The sequence below is a fragment of the Cebidichthys violaceus genome, unplaced genomic scaffold (assembly GCF_023349555.1).
Source record: "Cebidichthys violaceus isolate CVI_PGR_0920_01 unplaced genomic scaffold, fCebVio1.0.p SCAF_111, whole genome shotgun sequence".
Lineage (NCBI taxonomy): Eukaryota > Metazoa > Chordata > Actinopteri > Perciformes > Stichaeidae > Cebidichthys > Cebidichthys violaceus.
The window spans coordinates 427,501-449,025 of NW_027176276.1; the positions used below are offsets into that span (position 1 = coordinate 427,501).

General features: G+C 43.8%; 1 protein-coding gene across 3 annotated transcripts in view; it reads right to left on the reverse strand.

The window, feature by feature from the left end:
- Positions 1-18,835, reverse strand: part of LOC137868467 (semaphorin-6D-like) — a 97,300-nt gene extending 78,465 nt beyond the window's left edge. For all 3 annotated transcript variants that reach the window (XM_068705256.1, XM_068705255.1, XM_068705258.1), the window contains exons 1-2: positions 18,667-18,835; positions 4,769-4,881 (exon numbers count right to left, since the gene is read on the reverse strand). The gene's annotated coding sequence lies outside the window, so the exon portion shown is untranslated. The remainder of the gene's footprint in view (positions 1-4,768; positions 4,882-18,666) is intronic.
- Positions 18,836-21,525: the final 2,690 nt, after the last annotated feature.

Sequence of the window (21,525 nt, forward strand, 5' to 3'; positions counted from 1 at the left end):
ATCTGCATCACATTCATTCTGATGGAGATCCTGCGGAGCTCGTTGGTCCACAAAGAAACCCTGAACCCCTGAACCCCTGAACCCCCGAACCCCTGAAACCCTGAACCGTCTTTTGTCTTTGAGAAAAGTAGACGTGAGATTAAACCTCGGAGCTCACAGTGCTTCATCTCCATAAGATTTAAATATTCAGTCTGTGAAGAATCTGATGGAACTGAACCAGATCCTCTAAGTCTCAGAGCGCTTTCCCTGGGAGGACAGAGAACTTTAACTACCCACAATGCACCGCTTTAAAAATGTTGATGGCTGGAGGAGTTTTTACTGTGTGAACTGAGGCTTTAATTTACTCTTTGCTCATCAAGGAGCTTCATGTGGGCTCAAGTGGGCGAATATTTAAATTAATTCAAATACTTTGATTTGATTTTCATGCTAAAATACAACATGAACTTTCAAAATAAGAGCCTTTTTAAAAGAAAATCATTTCCTCGTTTCATTGTTCAAACAAAAGAAATTTGAGTTTTGTTTTGTTTTGTATGTGTCCATGCTGATCTTAGTTACTGAGACCAGAGCCAGGAACCGGGTCTATGTGGATAAGGGTCTTTCTCAGTCCAATCAGGTCCGTCCGGTGGTCCACGATGATTTAACAAGAGATTTATAGAAACTATGTGTATCGTCTCACTTTAACAGTCTGGACCCTCTAGACCTAAAGACTGAAGATCACCTTCAGGTTAATGATCCGTCTGCTCAGGTGAGCCTGAAGCCGGTCTCACTCAGGACCAGGTTTCTGGGGCAGACTCTTTGGCCCACTCACAATGTGGGACACGCTTTAAAAACAGGTGACTAACACCTGCTGGAAGTGGGTCACCTCCAGGACCAGAAGACCAACAGGACTAACACCTGCTGGAAGTGGATCACCTCCAGGACCAGAAGACCAACAGAGCTAACACCTGCTGGAAGTGGATCACCTCCAGGACCAGAAGACCAACAACAACGGTGATCAGGTTCATGATATCAAACGCATTCAGTTTAAACTACAGCAGCTCAAAAGTCTCTGAAAGCAGGTCAGTGCCATTAGGGTTAGCATTAGCGACATGCCTTCACACACACACACACACACACACACACACACACACACACACACACACACACACACACACACACGTATAAGAGTTGGGGGTTCTCCAGTCGGGGGGATAAAGACTGGAGGGAAACAGGGAGGAGGTTGAATATCTTATCGGATTTAATCCAAAAACAGACGAACAGCCCCCTCCCCCGCCACTGCTCAAAGACACACACACACACACACACACACACACACACACACACACACACACACACACAGGAGATTAACCCCTTCAGCCTTTTAGAGTCCCAGAATCGAGGCCACGTCCACATTATCTGTTAAGTGTCCGTCTGAGGTTTCAAACCAGCAACCTGAACACACAAACACACAATAACAAAGATGTGACAAACATCAGTCAACATCTAGGACATAGTCCGAAAACTAAACGACAACGATGTGTAATAAAGATTTAAATCCAGATGATTCTCTAAGAAAAGTTTTTATAAAGTTTGTATTTAATCAGGCTGGACAGGAAGTCGGAAATAAAACATAAAAAGTGTTCCACTGAGGAAGGAACCAGATCAGAGTTCATCCTCTGAGGAATAGGAACCAGATCAGAGACCATCCTCTGAGGAACAGGAACCAGATCAGATACCATCCTCTGAGGAACAGGAACCAGATCAGAGATCATCCTCTGAGAAGCAGGAACCAGCGTTTTTTTGCATCTGAATCTAAAATCAATCCAGCAGAAAGAGACGAAGGTCTCAAATGTCCTCTGTTTGTGTTCAGTTCTTCACACATTTAAAACACAGATTTTAAATAATCTACCTGCTCAGAGTTCAGTCCCAAAACATTAACGCTCGTCTGTGCCAGGTTTTAGTTTTAATGGCTCATAAATGTTGGAAGTAGCTCAGAACAATAAGCTTTTAGTTTTCAGGAGGACGTTGGACAGGAAGCCAGGCTTCTTCTTCATTTGTATTTTTACAGCTGACCTTTCTTGGCTCAAACGCTGCCGACAGATAAAAAACTCTTTCTGCCAAATCTTCGTTTTTAATGACAGCTTTAAATCTCACTTCCTATCCTGCCAAATTAAAAAAAACACACCAAACGCTGCTCCGGCTTCACTTTCTTCTCCTCGTGTCCTGAAACCGAAGCCAAGCAGCACCTTCCTCTGACGGGCCGAGAGTCACCAAACGCCCCGAAAATCTGTTTCACACCAACTCCTACGATGCTGCTTGAGACGCGTCTTCGTTTTGACGAATACTAACGTTAAAGTCCAACGAGACACAGCACAACTAATTCAAACGGCAACGATGCTTTTAATTCTGCACATTTATGTTGGACTTCATTATTTTCATGAGTCTCTTATATCATATAAATCAGTGACCTTAAAGTCGCCTTTTAATATTTATTGGCAAAAAAGTTAAATTGAAAACTGTCAATTTTCAGCCGCATAATGAAGGAAGTGATTCAAAAATGGACATGGCTAATACCTGGAGAAGACCGTACAGAAGCTAACAGCCGACTAAAGGTTTTATTGGTGATGTTTCCAGATTTTGGCCCAAATCGTAAAAACTCTACTGGTGATAAGTGACTGTGACAGAAATATAAACTAAGATGGTGAGAGACAAAAAACAACTTGGAGATCGCCAATAAAACCAAGATGGAGGAGCCCAAGATTTATGATGGCGACGGCCAAGAACCAAGATAGTGACGGACAAAGAACCAAGATGGTGACGGACAAAGAACCAAGATAGTGACGGACAAAGAACCAAGATGGAAACTGTCAAGAACCAAGATGGCGAGGGCCAACAATCAAGATGGTGACAGAAGTACCAAAATGAGGCTTCAAGGTTCATTCAGTCTCCTGAATCTTTGTTCCAATTACCAAATACTATATGATATAAAAAGACAATGAGGTGAACGAGAGCAGAGAAATGTTTGAACAACAGAGAAGAAGACGACGGACCCACGTGTCTTTAAAACCAGAGAAGAAGAGAAGAGAGGTCTAATTATCCAGAAGCATTGTGACAGAAAGAGGACACTTTGTGGTAATAACAGAGAGAGGCTTTGTGTTGACGACAGTAAACGCAGCCCAACTGACAGATGAAGAAGAGAAGCTTCAGTCTTCATATTTACTTCTGCTCTCATCAGGTTGTTGTGACCCAGATATCAGAATGACATCAACCACCACAGAAGAAGAACAACAGATCACGTCTTCACTCCACAGAGAGACACCTTGACTGAATCGAGGCGTCCAAACGTCGGTCTGCTCTTTTTGGTAAACAATCGGATATCAGATGATGAGTTATTTTTTACCGACACCACGCCGCTGGAGACCCGGGACGTACTGCTGGACCCGCTGGAGGGAAGGGAGGCACGGGAGAACCAGAACCAGGACTGAGAGGGTCAGCCTGTCAGACTCTGCTGCAGTAGAATGAGAGGTTTTCTAAAGGGACTCTGGTGCTCAGAGAGACTACAGCTTTAGTCCACAGGGGGCGACAGAACCAACTCTAAATAAAAGGTCACTTTAAATTACAGATTTCCCAGATTTGAAACTTGTAAATACTTAAGTACTCAACTACAACATGTAGAGTCTATTTGTAAACATTCTATTACAGAAATGGTGCATTTTATATATGTGGAAATATACGCCGTGTTTTACGTTAGCATGCTAACATGCTACATGTGCTAATCAGGTTTTCATGTGAAGACGTAAACAGACGAGGATTGGCACAATCCCAGCACCAAACATTCAGAAAACAAGCATTTTAACAGTTCTTTGCTGCTCGTCTTGCAGACAAATTCTGCATCATGATGCAGTTATTGCAGCAACATTTTGTATCCTTTTATTGCAATTGTCACAATTGTTGTTGTGACCTAAAAATGACCTGAATCTGAATCTTTCTTTCTTTTCTGATGAACAAAGAAGCTACAGAGAGAAAAACTGTCTGACTGTCAGAGAAGCTTCCAGCGTTTAAAAAGACGCAAAAACATCAACACACACACACACACACACACACACACACACACACACACACACACACACACACACACAGTAAAACAAGTCACAAAATGCTCCTTAAAATTAAAGAATTCTATTTCTCTCTTCCAAAAAAAATGTCTTCACTTTGAAAAAAAACAACTGTCCTCAACAAGTTTCACTTTTTTACTTTTATAAGATGAGAAACGAAAGAAGGTGAATATGCTAATGTCACCTGATGACATCACTGAGGAGTCAGCAGCAGTTAAAATACATAAATACGTTTTCATTATTTCACTCCACAGGAATCGTTTGCGGCCACAGTTCCTTTAAAAACTATTAAAAGTCCTTCATTCAATAAGTAGATTTTAAGAACAACATATTTTCCGTTAATTTTATAATTGAAGGTGTTTTTATGGCTAAGAAGTATTTTCACCTCTGATAAATATTCAGGAATTTAACGCTCCTTAATCCATGCATGAAACTCATTACATATAACAATAATAATAATAATAATAATACAGACAGCCCTTAATTTGTTACTATAAAATATCTTTAAAAAAAACCTGTATGAAAGAAAAAGAAGAAGAACAAGAACAAGTAGAAGAAGAAGAAGAAGAAGAAAAAGAAGAAGAAGAAGAAAAAGAAGAAGGAGAACAAGAACAAGTAGAAGAAGAAGAAGGAGAAGAAGATGTTTTCAGTCAGAGAGAGAAAAGGACTCTTACCTTGAATCCAGGTCTGACCAATCACAAGCAGCTTCACAGGAGATCAGTGAGGGAGAAGAGTCAGAATCCAGGAAGAGAAGAAGACGTCCGGGTTCACTCCTCTGTTTGGAAACCTGAAAACCACAGAAGAAGAGACGGCAGGCATCAGCTTCGTCGCTACAGTAACATACATTAAAGAGCAGAACAGAGCGATGCAGGAGGAACAAAGAGAGACCGGAGATGAACCAGGAGTCTGGGCCCAAGAGAGGAGCTGTGTCTGCTGTTGGGACGTTTGGTCCACTACAGACAGTCGAGAGAGACGACGATTAAAACACTGGATTCAAGGTACTGGAAAATACTTCAGCCAAACTGAGATCCCAACATTACACAAACAACACGAAGCAAGCTGGAGGCGGAGCTACGTACAGTCAGTTTATAGAGTTTATACAACGATCTCAACATTTTAAAACTTTAATTCTGTTTTTACTACGTTGCTGTTTGCACAATAAAAATTGTTAACATTCTGCAACTGTTTCATACATTCTGATTCCTTCATATATTGCAACATATTGTAGCAAACCCTCTATTAATCAAAGCCTTTATACATGATGACATTAACATGTTTTTGTATTCTGTGTACTCCTGAGAGTAGAGTAAGCCACTATAAACCTATAAAAACACAGTCAAGGGAGAAAATAAATACAGAGATATACCGTGAAACTGCCAGAATCTTAAAAAATACCGTGATACAAATGTTTGGTCATATCGCCCAGTTCTAATGCTGCATAGCATTGTGTATTGTTGCGTATTGTTTAGTATTGCTGCGTAACGTTGCGTATTGCTGCGTAGCGTTGCGTATTGTTGCGTAGCGTTGCGTTGCGTAGCGTAGCGTTGCGTTGCGTAGCGTTGCGTTGCGTAGCGTTGCGTAGCGTTGCGTTGCGTAGCGTTGCGTAGCGTTGCGTATTGTTGCGTAATGTTGCGTATTGTTGCGTAGCGTTGCGTATTGCTGCGTATTGCTGCGTATTGTTGCGTATTGCTGCGTATTGCTGCGTAGCATTGCGTATTGCTGCTTAACGTTGCGTATTGCTGCGTAGTGTTGCGTATTGCTGCGTATTGCTGCGTATTGCTACGTATTGCTGCTTATTGCTGCGTAGCGTTGCGTATTGTTGCGTAGCGTATTGTTGCGTAGCATTGAGTAATGCTGCATATTGCTGTGTTGCGTATTGCTTTGCTGCGTATTGCTGCGTAGCGTAGCGTTGCGTATTGTTGCGTTTTGCTGCGTATTTCTGCGTATTGTTGCGTATTGCTGCGTATTACTGCGTAGCGTTGCGTATTGCTGTGTAGCGTTGCGTGTGTAACGTGCGTTATTAGATGATACAACCATCATAAACAGGTTTCCTCTCCTGCTCTGGGATCCGGGATGAAGACTAAAGATAACGTCTTTGTTTCTTCACAGACCTCCTGAATATTTCTGTCACTCTTCCTTCAGAAGTGTGAAATGGTTGAAACGGTTGAAGATGACTCGTACTGATGGATTTCACGTCTGAAGCCTCTTTGAAGTCCAGAAACATGCAGAAGAGCAGAACATCCATCCGGTCGAGCGAGTCCACGGCTTCGAGTTCAGAAGAGGAGCTGCTGTTTGTCTCTGAGTTTAAATGAACCAGCGGCAACATTTTGAAGCTTATTGCCGGAGGAACGTCGTAAAAGTGAAGTAAGTGAGCCGCTTATGAGCCGCAGAGAAATAAAAGATGTCGAATCATCCGACCGGAGGACAACAACACAGCAAACGATGTGATTCCCTCCATTTCCTCTCCTTCGTACGTTTATTTCAATACTTTTCACTCATTTCACAGCGCTTACGATATATTTCACAAAGCAGACGTTTCGTTTTTTACAGCTCTCGGCTCTAATTAGCTGCTTAATTGTAGACTTTGCTGTTTGTTTGAGTCTGAGGAAGTTTCAGTGTCTCAGTCAGCCTGCAGATAATCAAACGTAACGGAGTCGGAGAACAAAGGAAACACAGACAGAGAAACCCAGCGGTGTGTTTCACATTAGAGTCACAACTCCTCTCCTCTTAAAAACAAGAAGAGCTGCAGGTTTGAGACGCAGAGACACATTCACACATCCTCAGGAGTTCAGACGTCTCGACTGGAGCCGAAGATTTGTTTCCTAAACGCTCGGAGACGAAGAGAGACGGAGGACAAACATGAAGGTCTGAAGAAAGAGCTCTCTGAGTAATCAGAGAAACCTACCGGCGGGACGGAAGAACACGTCTTCTTTAAACAGTCGGCAAAACTTCACCGTTTATCAGCCAGAAGCGGTAGAAACCGTCATTAAGGTCGGATTGTTGTCTTCCCAACGGTCTCTGAACACATCGTGTGAGACGAACGCTTCAGTCTTATGTGAATGAAAAATGTAAAGCGCAAGAACCATTGTTCTAAGGGTGATGCATTTCTAGCATTTTAACTCATTAACTCACTGACTCTCTAACGCACTGACTCTCTAACTCACTGAATCACTAACTCACCGACTCATTGAACCAATAACACACTGACTCTCTATTTCACTGAATCACTAACTTACTGAAACATTAACTCACTAACTCACTGATTCATTAACTCAATAATTCACTGACTCATTAGCTCACTGACTCATTATCTCATTAACCCCAAAACTCACTGACTCATTAACTAATTAACTCACTAACTCATTAACCCAATAAATCACTGACTCATTAACTCACTAACCCAATAACTAATTAACCCATTAATTCAATAAATCACTGACTCATTAACCCAATAACTCATTAACTTACTGACTCATTAACTCGGTTTCAGTTGATCATTAATACACTTTCGCAGCTCGGAGACAAACGGCAGTAAACGTTGTGCAGACGCTTCGCTGCTCTCCGATCTGAATGTTCGGCTCACGGATTCATTTAAAATCACAGCTAACACGTCTCTGCACGCCATTACCCAGCAGCCCCTGCAGCGCCGCTCTGAGACGAGAACGCACCGAGTGGACGAGGTCGGTTCATTAACGGCCCGAAACACCGAGTCCTGTTTTCACGCTGGAACTGAAATCTATTTGTCTCCATTAACATCGTTAAAACACACACACACACACACACACACACACACACACACACACACACACACACAGTTGACTCTCTGATTGGCTCGAGCTTCACACTGAGTTTCTCCTCTTTTGTATTGACGTTGTACTTTACGTTGTACTTTACGTTGTACTTCTGCAGGTTTTTAACATTAATTTAAATATTTAAAGGATGAATCTGAACACAAACACTGGGACTCAAAGTGTGACATGATTTTAATAATGTTCATACGGTAATAGTAGTCATAATCATTGAGGAACATTCTGTAAAATAACTGTTTCTCTGAAGAACCTTGGCTGTAAATTTACAGTTTTTTACATTGATTTTAATGCGGAAGTTTAAGTTTAATTTTGTGTTTTTTGTTTAAAAACTCGCTGCTGACAGTTATTAGATCTTTTTGTTTTTTTACAGCATGAAGGAGCTAAAATGTACATTTAATTTCTCCACAAACCTGAGGAGTAAAACAAATCTATGAATGTCTTCCTCCTCTTCATACGACGGGACATCCCAGCTGAGTGAGGGAACAGGAAGTGAAACAGTTCAGTGGACGTGTGAACAAGTTGAGGATTCATTTGGTCTTTATCTGGTTAATTCAATTCAACATCATTTGAGCTGAACGGCTTCTCTCCTGAGGAGCTGCTGCACAGTCAAAGCAAACGAGGAGCCGAGACGAGGAGCCGAGACGAGGAGCCAGGACGAGGAGACGGGACAAGGAGACGGGACGAGGAGTAGGACGAGGAGACGGGACGAGGAGACGGGACGAGGAGACGAGACAAGGAGACGGGACAAGGAGACGGGACGAGGAGACGAGACGAGGAGACGGGACGAGGAGCTGGGACGAGGAGTCGGGACGAGGAGACGGGACGAGGAGTAGGACGAGGAGCCGGGACGAGGAGCCGAGACAAGGAGTCGAGACGAGGAAACGGGACAAGGAGCAGGGACGAGGAGACGGGACGAAGAGTAGGACGAGGAGTCGTGACGAGAAGACGGGACTAGAAGACGGGAATGAGGCGAGAGGTTTGAGAAGCAGCCAGAGAGGAAATGAAAGAATCAAGAGGAGGAAACAATAACAGAGACGGCGTGAAGCGAGACACACACCACCGAAGAAGAGTCGATTGCGATTCTTTGTTTGCGGCCGGAGGGAAATCAAACGCTCGGCTTCCTGTTAGTTCTGGAGGAGATTTAAGGTCTGTGAGCAGCAGGAGGTCCTCAGTGCTTCTAAACCACGAAGAAGAGAGAAGAAGAAACTCTGCTTCTGACGGTTCTTTACCTGTTTGACTGCAGAGCCTCAACTCTGGATACATCTGGAGAACGAGTCTGTGAGTATATACACATATATATATACACACATATATATATATACATACTATATATATATATATATATATATATATATATATATATATATATATATATACATATATATATACATACTATATATATATATATATATATATATATATATATATATATATATATATGTATGTATATCCTGCTGCTCACACTGCAGACATCCAGAGGAACGTTAGATGGAAACACAGAACACGGTCCAGATGCAGGAGCCAGCAGACCGGGTCTAATCCGGAGCCGGAGAGTTCCCCTCTGCAGCCTCTCTCGGGTTAATGAGAGTCACATCCGTCCCCTCATGCAGATCCACCACAGCGGTGCTAAACCCTCGGGGGGGTCACGGTCTCCTTAGACACCCAGCACTAACACAGCAACGCTCTCCACTCCCTCTACCGTCTTTTCAAAATAAACCTCCTGTCCTGAGGAGGGAGGAGGAGAGCCAGATTCTCCAGCAGAGACCTGGTCCACCGTGGACAGACCCAGATCCTCCAGCAGAGACCGGTCCACCGCGAACAGACACAGATCCTCAGGCAGAGACCTGGTCTTTAGAGATTATAGATTATAGATCTTCAGAGAATTTAATTTAAGATTTAAAGGAAGGAAAAGAACTTCAAAATAAAAGTGACCTTCCAGTTCATGTTAAAGGCATGAATTCAGTCAGTCAGTAATGAATCAAAGTGTATTAATTAATCAATATTAAATGTGTTTCAGAGAACTTAAACTGTGATGAATTAGTCAAACTGAAGAATACATTATGTGATCACGATGGTTTTATTACACATCAAAGGGTTAAATCAAGTATTCATAAACAGAACAAATAAAGTTTCTCTACTAAGATAAAAACTAATTCTCCACATTCATTGTTTTATTTCCAACATAAATAAAACATCTGATTATTATGAATAAAACTAATTAAATAAACTCATCGACTCAAGAAAACAGATAAATCTGCTTCTAATTAACACACACTGTTCTGTGTGTGTGTGTGTGTGTGTGTGTGTGTGTGTGTGTGTGTGTGTGTGTGTATGTGTGTGTGTGTGTAGTGTGTATGTGTGTGTGTGTGTATGTGTGTGTAGTGTGTATGTGTGTGTATGTGTGTATGTGTGTGTGTGTGTGTGTGTGCGTGCGTGCGTGCGTGCGTGCGTGCGTGCGTATGTGTGTATGTGTGTGTGTGTGTGTGTGTGTGTATGTGTGTGTGTGTGTGTGTGTGTGTGTGTGTGTGTGTGTATGTGTGTGTGTGTGTGTGTGTGTGTATGTGTGTGTGTGTGTGTGGAAGGTCACAGGATGAATCTTTCCATTGAGACGGACAAAGATACGACAACGAGAGGATGAGATGACAAATTATCAACGAGAGCAGAAAGGTGATACACACACACACACACACACACACACACACACTACATACACACACTACATACAAAAACACACACAGCTTTAGTGTGAAATGCGCTGCAGCCGCTCTGCACATGTTTTAGCAGCAAGTTGATGCTGGTAGCTTGGAGGTTAGCCAACACACACACACACACACACACACACACACACACACAGCAGGTGATGAAGCTGCTGACGAGGAAGGATTAAAGTACTCTGTGTCAAAGTGAAGCGTCAGGGAATCAAACTGGTTCTGATGATCGGACATGAACTCCTCTCAGTCTGGACTCACTGGACCCGATGTGAGGTCAGTTCTCTCAACACGACCACACCATGCTGAAGACCCAGAAGGCAGTTCACCGATCAATACGTCCAGAAGTCCAGAAGTCCACGTGGTGAACGCTGCCTGAAGCCTGCAGCCTGCATGAACTCCTTCATGGCTCCATGGTTTCATGTATCGCAGGAGAAGGAGCTCACAAAAAGGAAGAGGAAGTCAAAACGTCAACATTCACACCTCAGCTGTGAATCTTCACAGAACTCCCACCATCCTCTTCAGGAAGTGGACCAGCTGTCCTGGTGGAGACAGTGGGTACGCTTTACTGTTGAGCAGGGCTCTTATTCTGAAGGGTCCAGGCGCCTCCAGCAGAGAGCAGACCCTTCTTCTTCCTCCGCTGTTCTCACAAACTGACTTGTGATCGGCTGCAGACGATTTGTTTCTTGCGTCTTGTTGAGGGAATAATTCTACTTCCTTTGTGTTAAAAGAAGAAGAAATACTTCCATCAAAATATATAGAGAGGCTTTTTTAGACATTAATTTGCGGTGGTCGAGTTTCACGCGTTCACGTTAAGATTCAAACAGGGAATATTAATGTTTGTGGATCTTCTAAAACCCAGACTGATGTAAACAGGATGGAACATTTGTGTGCGATTTCAGGAACCCCGTCAAAATAAAACATCACTTTGTCTGTGATTTAAGACAGGTCTGTGATTTAAGACGGGGTCTGTGATTTAAGTCAACGTATGTCAAATATTTGACATTAAAAACAAAGTGAAGACACAACAAACAGCTTCAGCAGTAAATACGTTTTATCAAACATCTCAGATGTTTATTTGGTTTTATCTTTAATCTTCAGAGTAAAAGCTTTTCATCAGATTCCTGCTGTCTCGTCCAGGATTAAACAGGACAATCTCTTATTTTGGGGGGAAAAAAAGACAACATCTCTGTGTCTCTGTTTGTGTCTCATCTTCAATCCAGAACATCAACACGAAGCAGGAGACAAACAACAAGAACTCACTGCAGACCTGAACTCATACGGTTCTATGATATTATAGAAGTCCAGAATAACCTGTCAGTTTCTGCTCGTTATATTAATACGGTCTTTTCAAAATAAACTTCAGGCCTTCACAGGAAACTACTCAGTTAGGTTAAAACAACTAAACTACTTAGTTAGGTTGAGACAACTAAACTACTCAGTTAGGTTTAGACAACTAAACTACTCAGTTAGGTTTAGACAACTAAACTACTGTTAGGTTAAAACAACTAAACTACTCAGTTAGGTTTAGACAACTAAACTACTCAGTTAGGTTAAAACAACTAAACTACTCAGTTAGGTTGAGACAACTAAACTACTCAGTTAGGTTTAGACAACTAAACTACTCAGTTAGGTTAAAACAACTAAACTACTCAGTTAGGTTGAGACAACTAAACTACTCAGTTAGGTTTAGACAACTAAACTACTCAGTTAGGTTAAAACAACTAAACTTCTTAGTTAGGTTAAAACAACTAAACTACTCAGTTAGGTTAAAACAACTAAACTACTTAGTTAGGTTAAAACAACTAAACTACTCAGTTAGGTTAAAACAACTAAACGACTTAGTTAGGTTAAAACAACTAAACTACTCAGTTAGGTTGAGACAACTAAACTACTCAGTTAGGTTAAAACAACTAAACTACTCAGTTAGGTTGAGACAACTAAACTACTTAGTTAGGTTAAAACAACTAAACTACTCAGTTAGGTTAAAACAACTAAACTACTCAGTTAGGTTGAGACAACTAAACTACTTAGTTAGGTTTCTGTTTTCGTCCGTCTTTGGTCTGAACAATGTTTTTATCTTTAAGTTAACTTCGACCAACAGAAAACAACAGACTCTCTCTCTCCTCATTAAAACATCATGTCTCTCACTCCTCATCAAATATGCTTTAATACATCTTATATGTTTATATTAATATATTATATGCATCTTTTTCTCTACAACTCATTGATTCACGTCAGAAAACATCTTCTTTTCCCAAAATATTGATTCTTTTTGAGTCTGCTGTGAGCCAGCAGTCAACCACACACACACACACACACACACACACACACACACCTGTAGAGAGGGAGGTGTGTGTGTTGTGTTGCTGCCAGCAGCTGATCAATGAAGCAGGAAGTGAAGGTTCACAGAGGTCACCTGGCAGAATGAGCAAGTGTGTGTGTGTGTGTGTGTGTGTGTGTGTGTGTGTGTGTACAGCTATCTTAGTGAGGACCATGTGTTGGACCCTCATAAATTATTTTCTGTAATAATCCAAAATCCAAAAGAAGAATCTCTTTGGCTGTTTGATGACTTCCTGTTATACTACAGAGATCTGTGATCCCTGCAGAACGCCGAGTGTCCTCACAAAGATAGAAGTACGAGGTTGTGTGTGTGCGTGTGTGTTGGCAGGCAGCCATGTTGGAAGGTGTCTCACTCAATAGCTGAGAGACAGAAGAGCATGAGTTGACAATTAAGTCATTCTCACACACACACACACACACACACACACACACACACACACACAGACACACACACACACACACACAGACACAGACACACACAGACAGACAGACAGACAGACAGACAGACAGACAGACAGACAGACAGACACACACACAGACACAGACACAGACACAGACACACACACACACACAGACACAGACACACACACACACACACACACAGACACAGACACACACACACACACACACACACACACACACACACACTATAAGAGATTCAGATGTTTCATTCTGTGGTTTCAGTCATTATATTCTTGCTGTGATTTCACATGTTTGCTTGTGTTTCTCCTTCATTGGTTATTAATATAACCCCAGTTCCAAGCTCTTCAGCTCAGCCCACAGTTTAAAACATAAAAATACAAAATGTACATGTTGTCTCTGTGTCGTCACACGTTTCTGAAGAGCCTTTCTGTCTTCGGCCGTCGCCATCTTGGACGTGACGACGCCCACCTGTCACTCAAAGAGGGCGCGTCACGTCATTTAAACGGGCGAGTTATGTAAACGCTGGCGATTATTAGTAGCAGGCTGTAAACACGTATAATATAAGGTAAAGCTTTGGAGCCTCAAGTGGCCGTTTGAGGAGCTGCAGTGTTTTGTCACATCCTCGTTGGTTTAACGGCAGCGTCTTCATTCACAACTGTAAACAAACACACCGACTGACCTTCCTCTGTAGCTTCATGTTTCGATGGTCTAGACTCATAAGACAGTAGCTTTAAATGTCAACGTGTTCCATACATGAATGTGATTTCCGTTGGTTTGATGGTCTCTTCCTCTAAACTAAACCCCGTCCTGGACTCCATGTGGTTTCCGTGTGAACACGTCGACTCTGGAGGAATCGCGACGATCTCCCAACACGACGGACTGTTGCTCTAAACGTAAAATATGCATGTGAGCGTTTAATGCATTATGCAGCGCTTGTTTAGCATTCATGCATGATTCAGATGTTACAAACACACAGTGTGAGAACCTGAGGCCACAACAAATACACTGAAGCCACCAGAAGAAGAGATGAATGGATAGAGACTGAGACGACCTGTTCAGAACTTCTACCTCAGACACAGTAAAGACTTCCTGTTTAGCTTCCTGTTCCCTCCATCAACGCTCATTAAAGCACCCTGTTGATAAGAAGAGGACGTACTCGTCTCTCGTTGCTTTGTGGACACTTTGAAGCCTCCAGCTCGGCGTTTTGTCCGTCGCCATGTTGTTGTTTTTTCCTCAACCAGTGAACAGGAAGTGACCATATCTGGACTGAAGGAGTGACGTAGAGACGTGTCAATCAGCGTGTAGCCCCGCCCCTAAATCATCCCCTCTTTATGTTGTGTTTGACTCTAAATGGAGCATAATGTACTAAATGAACATCATGCTGTATTGAAGAAGACTGTAAACTAGAGATTGAGACCATAAACTCATGTTTACAATGTTTACTGAGGGAATAAATCAAGAGAGAAGTAGAGTCATTTTAGACTAGACTTCTATACAACCAGAGGAGTCGCCCCCTGGTGGACACTAGAGAGAATGCAGCTTTAACACGTGAAGCTTTGACTTCACTTGTTCTCAACGTGACTTTTGTCATCGCGTCACAGATCCGATATGTGGACAATTTATCCCTCCCCCCACGACAGAAGATCTTCAAAATAAAAGCTTTAAAATAACAGCAGACTTTAAGAATTAAAGGGTCTATTCTTCAATAAAACGAGTCTACTTCAGAAGTTGAAATATAGAAATCTTTTCTTTAATTTTAGCTGGTTTATGACTTTTTGAATTGAAACGGTTCACTACTATCAGCTCAGTTTATGTCTGATAAAAACACTGTTCACACGTCTGAGGATTCAACAACTCCTTTTTAGAAGCTTTAGAAACGTTTGAGTAAATATGTATCAAACCAAACAGATATTCACCCTGTTTCTTCATAAAACACGCGTTGTTCTTGATCCTCACACTTCCTGCGACTCTCTCTCTCTCTCTCTCTCTCTCTCTCTCTCTGTCTCTCTCTCTCTCTCTCTCTCTCTGTCTCTCTCTCTCTCTCTCTCTCTCTCTCTCTCTCTCTCTCTCTCTCTCCCTCTCCCTGAGGATGAACGTTTAAAGTGGACGTTGTTCATCATGACCCACATCCTCCTCAGACCCGGTTTCACCGCGTTGCGTCACAGCGACACCGAAAAAGTGTCCAGAGAGGAAAGGAGGAGATGAAAAGAAAGAGGAGGAAATGAAAAGAGGAAAGGTGCGTTTGATTCATCACGGGTGAGAGGACAGGGAGGACAGGGAGCAGGAATCAAACGCACAGATTAAGACGTCTGACAACTTCCTGTCGGCTGGAGTCCCTCGTTTTGTATCTCTGAGCGCTACAATGTGTGTGTCTGTCTGTCTGTCTGTCTGTCTGTCTGTCTGTCTGTCTGTCTGTCTGTCTGTCTGTGTGTGTGTGTGTGTGTGTGTGTAACCAGGTAATCCTGGTTTATATCCTCTAACAAAGAGACGTGTGACCTTTGACCTCCAGGTCAGGATCACACAGGAAACAGAACATGTTTTATTAAACATGAATATTAAACATTAAACATTAGATCAGAACATGTTTGTGTCTCAATCTGTTTCCTCCTCTCTGGACCTGGACCTGGACCTGGACCTGGACCATGAGGTCCAGAACCCATCAGGTCTGGTTCAAATCAAAGGTCCTCACAAACCACATAAAACATTTGTGACTCATCGTTTCTTCAGTGTTTAAATCTTCTTTGTGTAAAATATTAAAATATGAAAATATTGAAATATGAGGTTTGGTTTCAGTAAACATCTAAACTCTCTTCCTTCACTCCTTCCCTTCATTCATTTTCTTACTTCCTTGCCTTCTTCCCCCCACATCTTTCCTTCCTTCCTTCCTTCCTTTTCTTCACTTCCTTTCCTACCTTAATTTGTTTTACTTCCATTATTTTCCTTCCCTCCCTCCTTTCCGTTCCTTCTCTTCCTCCCTCCACTTCCACCCTTTCTTCCTTCCTTTTCTTCAGTTCCCTCCCTCCTTTTTTTCTTCCCTTCCTCCCTCCTTCCTCCCTCCTTCCTTCCCTTCCTTCCTCCCTTCTGTCCTTTTCTTCCAGAAACATGAGGTTTAGTTTCAGTAAGTCTGACCTCTGCTGAAGACTAAAATGATGAACTGATTATTAATCCATAAATAAAACATTCATAACTAATGTTTTCACAGTTTTGTGTAAAGAGCGTTTCAATAATAAAAGGTGCGTTCAGGTGCATCGGGGCGTTTTACGACCGCTTCCTTTCCTCAGGAAACACACGTTTGTGTTTTAACGTCGTATAAACTCTCAAATCATCGGCTCATAAACGTTTATGTCCGGCTTTAAAAAGGGAATAAAATCTATTTTCCGTGTCAGACGCTTTAACCTCCACCTCGCTGTAAATACATTCACGACGAGCCGAACGCCGGCGTCCACGATTCAATATCCGGATCATAATTGGCGGTTAATCGGCGGAGCGCCGTCCTTCCAGCAGCAGGAAGACCTTCAGGACAACGGTTGATTCCTCGTGAATTAACGGTTCAAACTCGTAAACGAGGGGAAGTGAAACCAAACCAGGACTCAAGCTGTTTTAAATGTATTCTGGAATCCTGATCAGAACCTGATCAGGGTCTGATGGAGGTCTGAGCTGAGACCTCCAGGTCTCCAGGATCGATACTTTTAAACTTTGTGATACAGTTTTTACATCACTTATGATTCATATTTAAATAAATAGCGTGATGTCATCAGAGAAATCTTTAAAAAAAAGATTAATAATCATAAATAAAGATATTTAAACTCTTTTACCTTAAAAAAAAAACGCCCAGGCCGAAACAGAAATGAGAGATCAGTCCTCTACGGTAGAACCACGACGTGGACTCAACGTGAGTCGGTCCGGAGAACCGAACCTGATCCAGGATCAGTACCAACTGGATGAGACCCGGCAGCTGGATCACATGACTGTAAACTGGTTCTGAACTGTGGATCAGATCCTCGAGGACTTTAAGGAGACATTTGGACGTTTTTAGCACATTTTCATGAACCCTGAGAGAGTTCTGATGGGTCAAACCAGAGACCTGGATCAGGATCAGAACCTGGACCATCAGTCCTCAGACCCCATCAGTCCTCAGACCCCACCAGTCCTCAGACCCCATCAGTCCTCAGACCCCATCATCAGTCCTCAGACCCCATCAGTCCTCAGACCCCACCAGTCCTCAGACCCCATCATCAGTCCTCAGACCCCATCAGTCCTCAGACCCCACCAGTCCTCAGACCCCATCAGTCCTCAGACCCCATCATCAGTCCTCAGACCCCATCAGTCCTCAGACCCCACCAGTCCTCAGACCCCATCATCAGTCCTCAGACCCCATCATCAGTCCTCAGACCCCACCAGTCCTCAGACCCCATCATCAGTCCTCAGACCCCATCATCAGTCCTCAGACCCCATCAGTCCTCAGACCCCATCATCAGTCCTCAGACCCCATCATCAGTCCTCAGACCCCATCAGTCCTCAGATCCCACCAGTCCTCAGACCCCATCATCAGTCCTCAGACCCCACCAGTCCTCAGACCCCACCAGTCCTCAGACCCCATCATCAGTCCTCAGAACCCATCATCAGTCCTCAGACCCCATCATCAGTCCTCAGACCCCACCAGTCCTCAGACCCCACCAGTCCTCAGACCCCATCATCAGTCCTCAGAACCCATCATCAGTCCTCAGACCCCATCATCAGTCCTCAGACCCCATCAGTCCGTCAGCAGAGAGCTCAACTTAAAGCTTCGGCTGCAGAGAGGATGAGGATGAGGATGAGGGAGGAAGGTGACTGGAGTTAATGAAGCTTTCCTCTCTCACACACACACACACACACACACACACACACACACACACACACACACGCGCGCGCGCGGGCGCACGCACAGAGACACTCACTCACTCCTGCCTCGGCTGTTTGTTGTTGTTGTTGTTATTGCGCGTGCTGATGACCGGATGATTGACAGCCATCAATCAAAGCTGCCAAACACGCACGCGCTCCAAAAAAACCCAACATCTCATCCCGTGACGTCCCTCTTCTCTACGCATCAACACCACTTCAGAGACACGCACGGGCACCAAACCAGCGAGCACCGGGCACGCACGCACACACATGCACACGCGCACATGCACATGCACACGCGCACATGCACACGCTCAGACACACGCACACACACACACACACACACGCGCGCGCGCAGGCACCGGGCGGAGCGGAGACGCGGGGTTTCCTGCAGGAGGAGAAACTCACCTCTCTGCGTCCGCAGCTCCGCAGGAACGGAGAGACTCCGAGCGGAGCACGCGCTCACGGTAATCCACAACGGCTCCGGTTATTTCCACAGAAGAAACGGGACCGAACCGGCGTGAAAATCCTCCTCCGGCACCGAGCCGCTTCCGGTATAAATCCACCGCGTCCGGTCCAAACGGCACAATGAGGCGTCTCTCCGCGGCGCAGCGGCTCCGGCTCTAAGCCACGCCCTCCTCATTAACATAATAGACCCCCCGCAGCCAATCAGAGGGCGGCACCGCCTGACTTCACCCCTCTTCAATTTAAAGTAGCTGTATTCAATGAAATAATAATGAATAAACGATTAAAGATGAGAAAAGAAAAGACACGTTTTATCTTCACATCAATAATCACAACAAATCTTCTTCTTGTTTTTCTCTCCATAATAAATATAAATAAATAACATTATGACTCATAATAGATTCAGTAAAGGTCTGAGAGGAATGTGTTCTATCAGGAAATATTAAAATGTCAAATATGATGTCATCAAATAGTTTGTCGTCTGATCAAAAGTCCAGAATCCAAAAATATGAAATCTGTTATTTATTAATTATGAAACGTTTCAACGTGTCGCTTATTAAACCAGATAATGAGTTCTAATGATGAACGTATGAACATAATGATGTTCATGAATCATTAGACACAGAACACTCTGCGGTGCAGTAAAAGCATCATCATCATCATCATCATCATCATCATCATCATCATAATAATAATAATCATAGGAGGAGGAGGAGGAGGAGCTTCCTCTCCTGAGAACTCTAAAATGATTTCAGAGGAAACTTCAGTTAAACTTCCAGCTGACGAACACTTTAATAATTAATAATTAATAATCAACAACAACAAAAGTGAAGAAGCTCCGAGAAATAAAGCCTCTTCCTCCTCCTTCTCCACCTGCTCCTCCTCCTCCTTCTCCTCCTCCTCCTGCTCCTCCTGCTCCTGCTCCTCCTCCTGCTCCTTTTCCTGTTCCTGCTCCTCCTCCTGCTCCTCCTCCTTCTCCTCCTCCCCCTCCTCTTGTTCCTGCTGCTCCTCCTCCTCCGGCTCCTCCTCCTCCTCCTGCTCCTTTTCCTGTTCCTCCTCCTCCTCCTCCTGCTCCTCCTCCTGCTCCTCCTCCTCCTCCTCCTTCATCAGAGCTAGGATGTATTATGAATAATAAATTGAAGTGATATGAGACGAGATATCGTCTCATATTTTGAATATTGTGATATGAAATAGGAAGTGAGGACAGATTCTTCTTCAACACAACATCTCTCCTTTTTCATTTCCTTTTCCAAACAAGCATCTAAGAGCATGAAGCAGAGAGAAGAACACAAACAAACTAGTACAATGAGTACAATGAGTACAATAAGTACAATGAGTACAATGAGTACAATAAGTACAATGAGTACAATGAGTACAATAAGTACAATAAGTGGTGAGAGGAAGGCTCAGGGTAGCACTTCCTGAAGAGGTGGGTCTTCAGCCTGATGAAAGATGGGCAGCGACTCCGCTGTCCTGACGTCAGTGGGAAGTTCATTCCACCACTGAGGAACCAGGACAGAACACAGACGTGACCGAGTCGATCGGCCGCCAGGACCTCTGAGCGACGGGGCGACCGATCGCCCCGGGGCAGCAGAGAGAAGTGGTCGGGCGGGGGTGTGAGGCTTGACCGTGGCCTGGAGATAGGACGGAGCTGTTCCTTTCACTGCCCTGTATTCTAGCACCAGAGTCTTAAACTGGATGAGCTCTTACAGGGAGCCAGTGTAGAGAACGGAGAAAGGAAGTTGTGTGGGAGAACTTGGGGCGATTGAACACCAGGTGAGCTGCAGCTTTCTGGACAAGCTCCAGAGGTCTGATGGCCGACGCCGGGGCTCCGGCGAGTAGAGAGTGTCAGTAGTCCAGGTGGGAGATGATGAGAGCCTGGATGAGAACCTGCTCCGTCTCGTCAGTCAGGAAGGGACGAATCCTCCTGATGTTGTAGAGCAGGAATCTGCAGGAGCGTGTGATGGATGAGATGTTTGCTGAGAACGACAGTTGGTCATCAAGGTCACCACGGTATCGTCATGGTGATGGACAGGTCTCTCTGTGGACAACCCTTCACCAGGAGGAACAGCAGCTCTCTCCAGGTTGAGCTTCAGGTGGTGTGTCGACATCCACTTTGAGATGTCAGCCACTCCTCCTCCTCCTCCTCCTCCCCGTCTGTGTGACCTCCTCCAGATGTAAACAGCACACACACACACACACACACACACACACACACACACACACACACACACACACACACATTGAACAGCAGCAGCCTCCTCAGAATGAAATGCATGAAATAAATAAATGCATGAGCGTTTTCATTTCACACATCGACTTCTGCAGCTTCACGTCGTCACTCTCACCGCCACGGAAAACAATAAATCAGAGACGTTCGATTCCCGCGGGGCTGAAACTTTAACGGCTGCAGAAACACACACACACACACACACACACACACACACACACACACACTTTATGTGACTTTTAAAAAGAAGAACCTGCATCGCTTCCCTTCAGAGGCCTCTAGAGTTAACGACGGGAGATCTCACAGTGCAGCATCTCACACACACACTCACACACACACACTCACACACACACACACACACACACACACTCACACACACACACACACACACACACACACACACACACACACACACACCGGGTCAGAGAACAGCTGCTGAGCGTATACTTTGATGAACATGAGTCTTCAGTGGATAAATCTGGGGAGTCCACCGACAGCTTCTGCTCCGTCACACGTCTACAAACCAACCAATCAGCATTGAGACAGGAAGTGACATCATCCAGTAGTCTGTG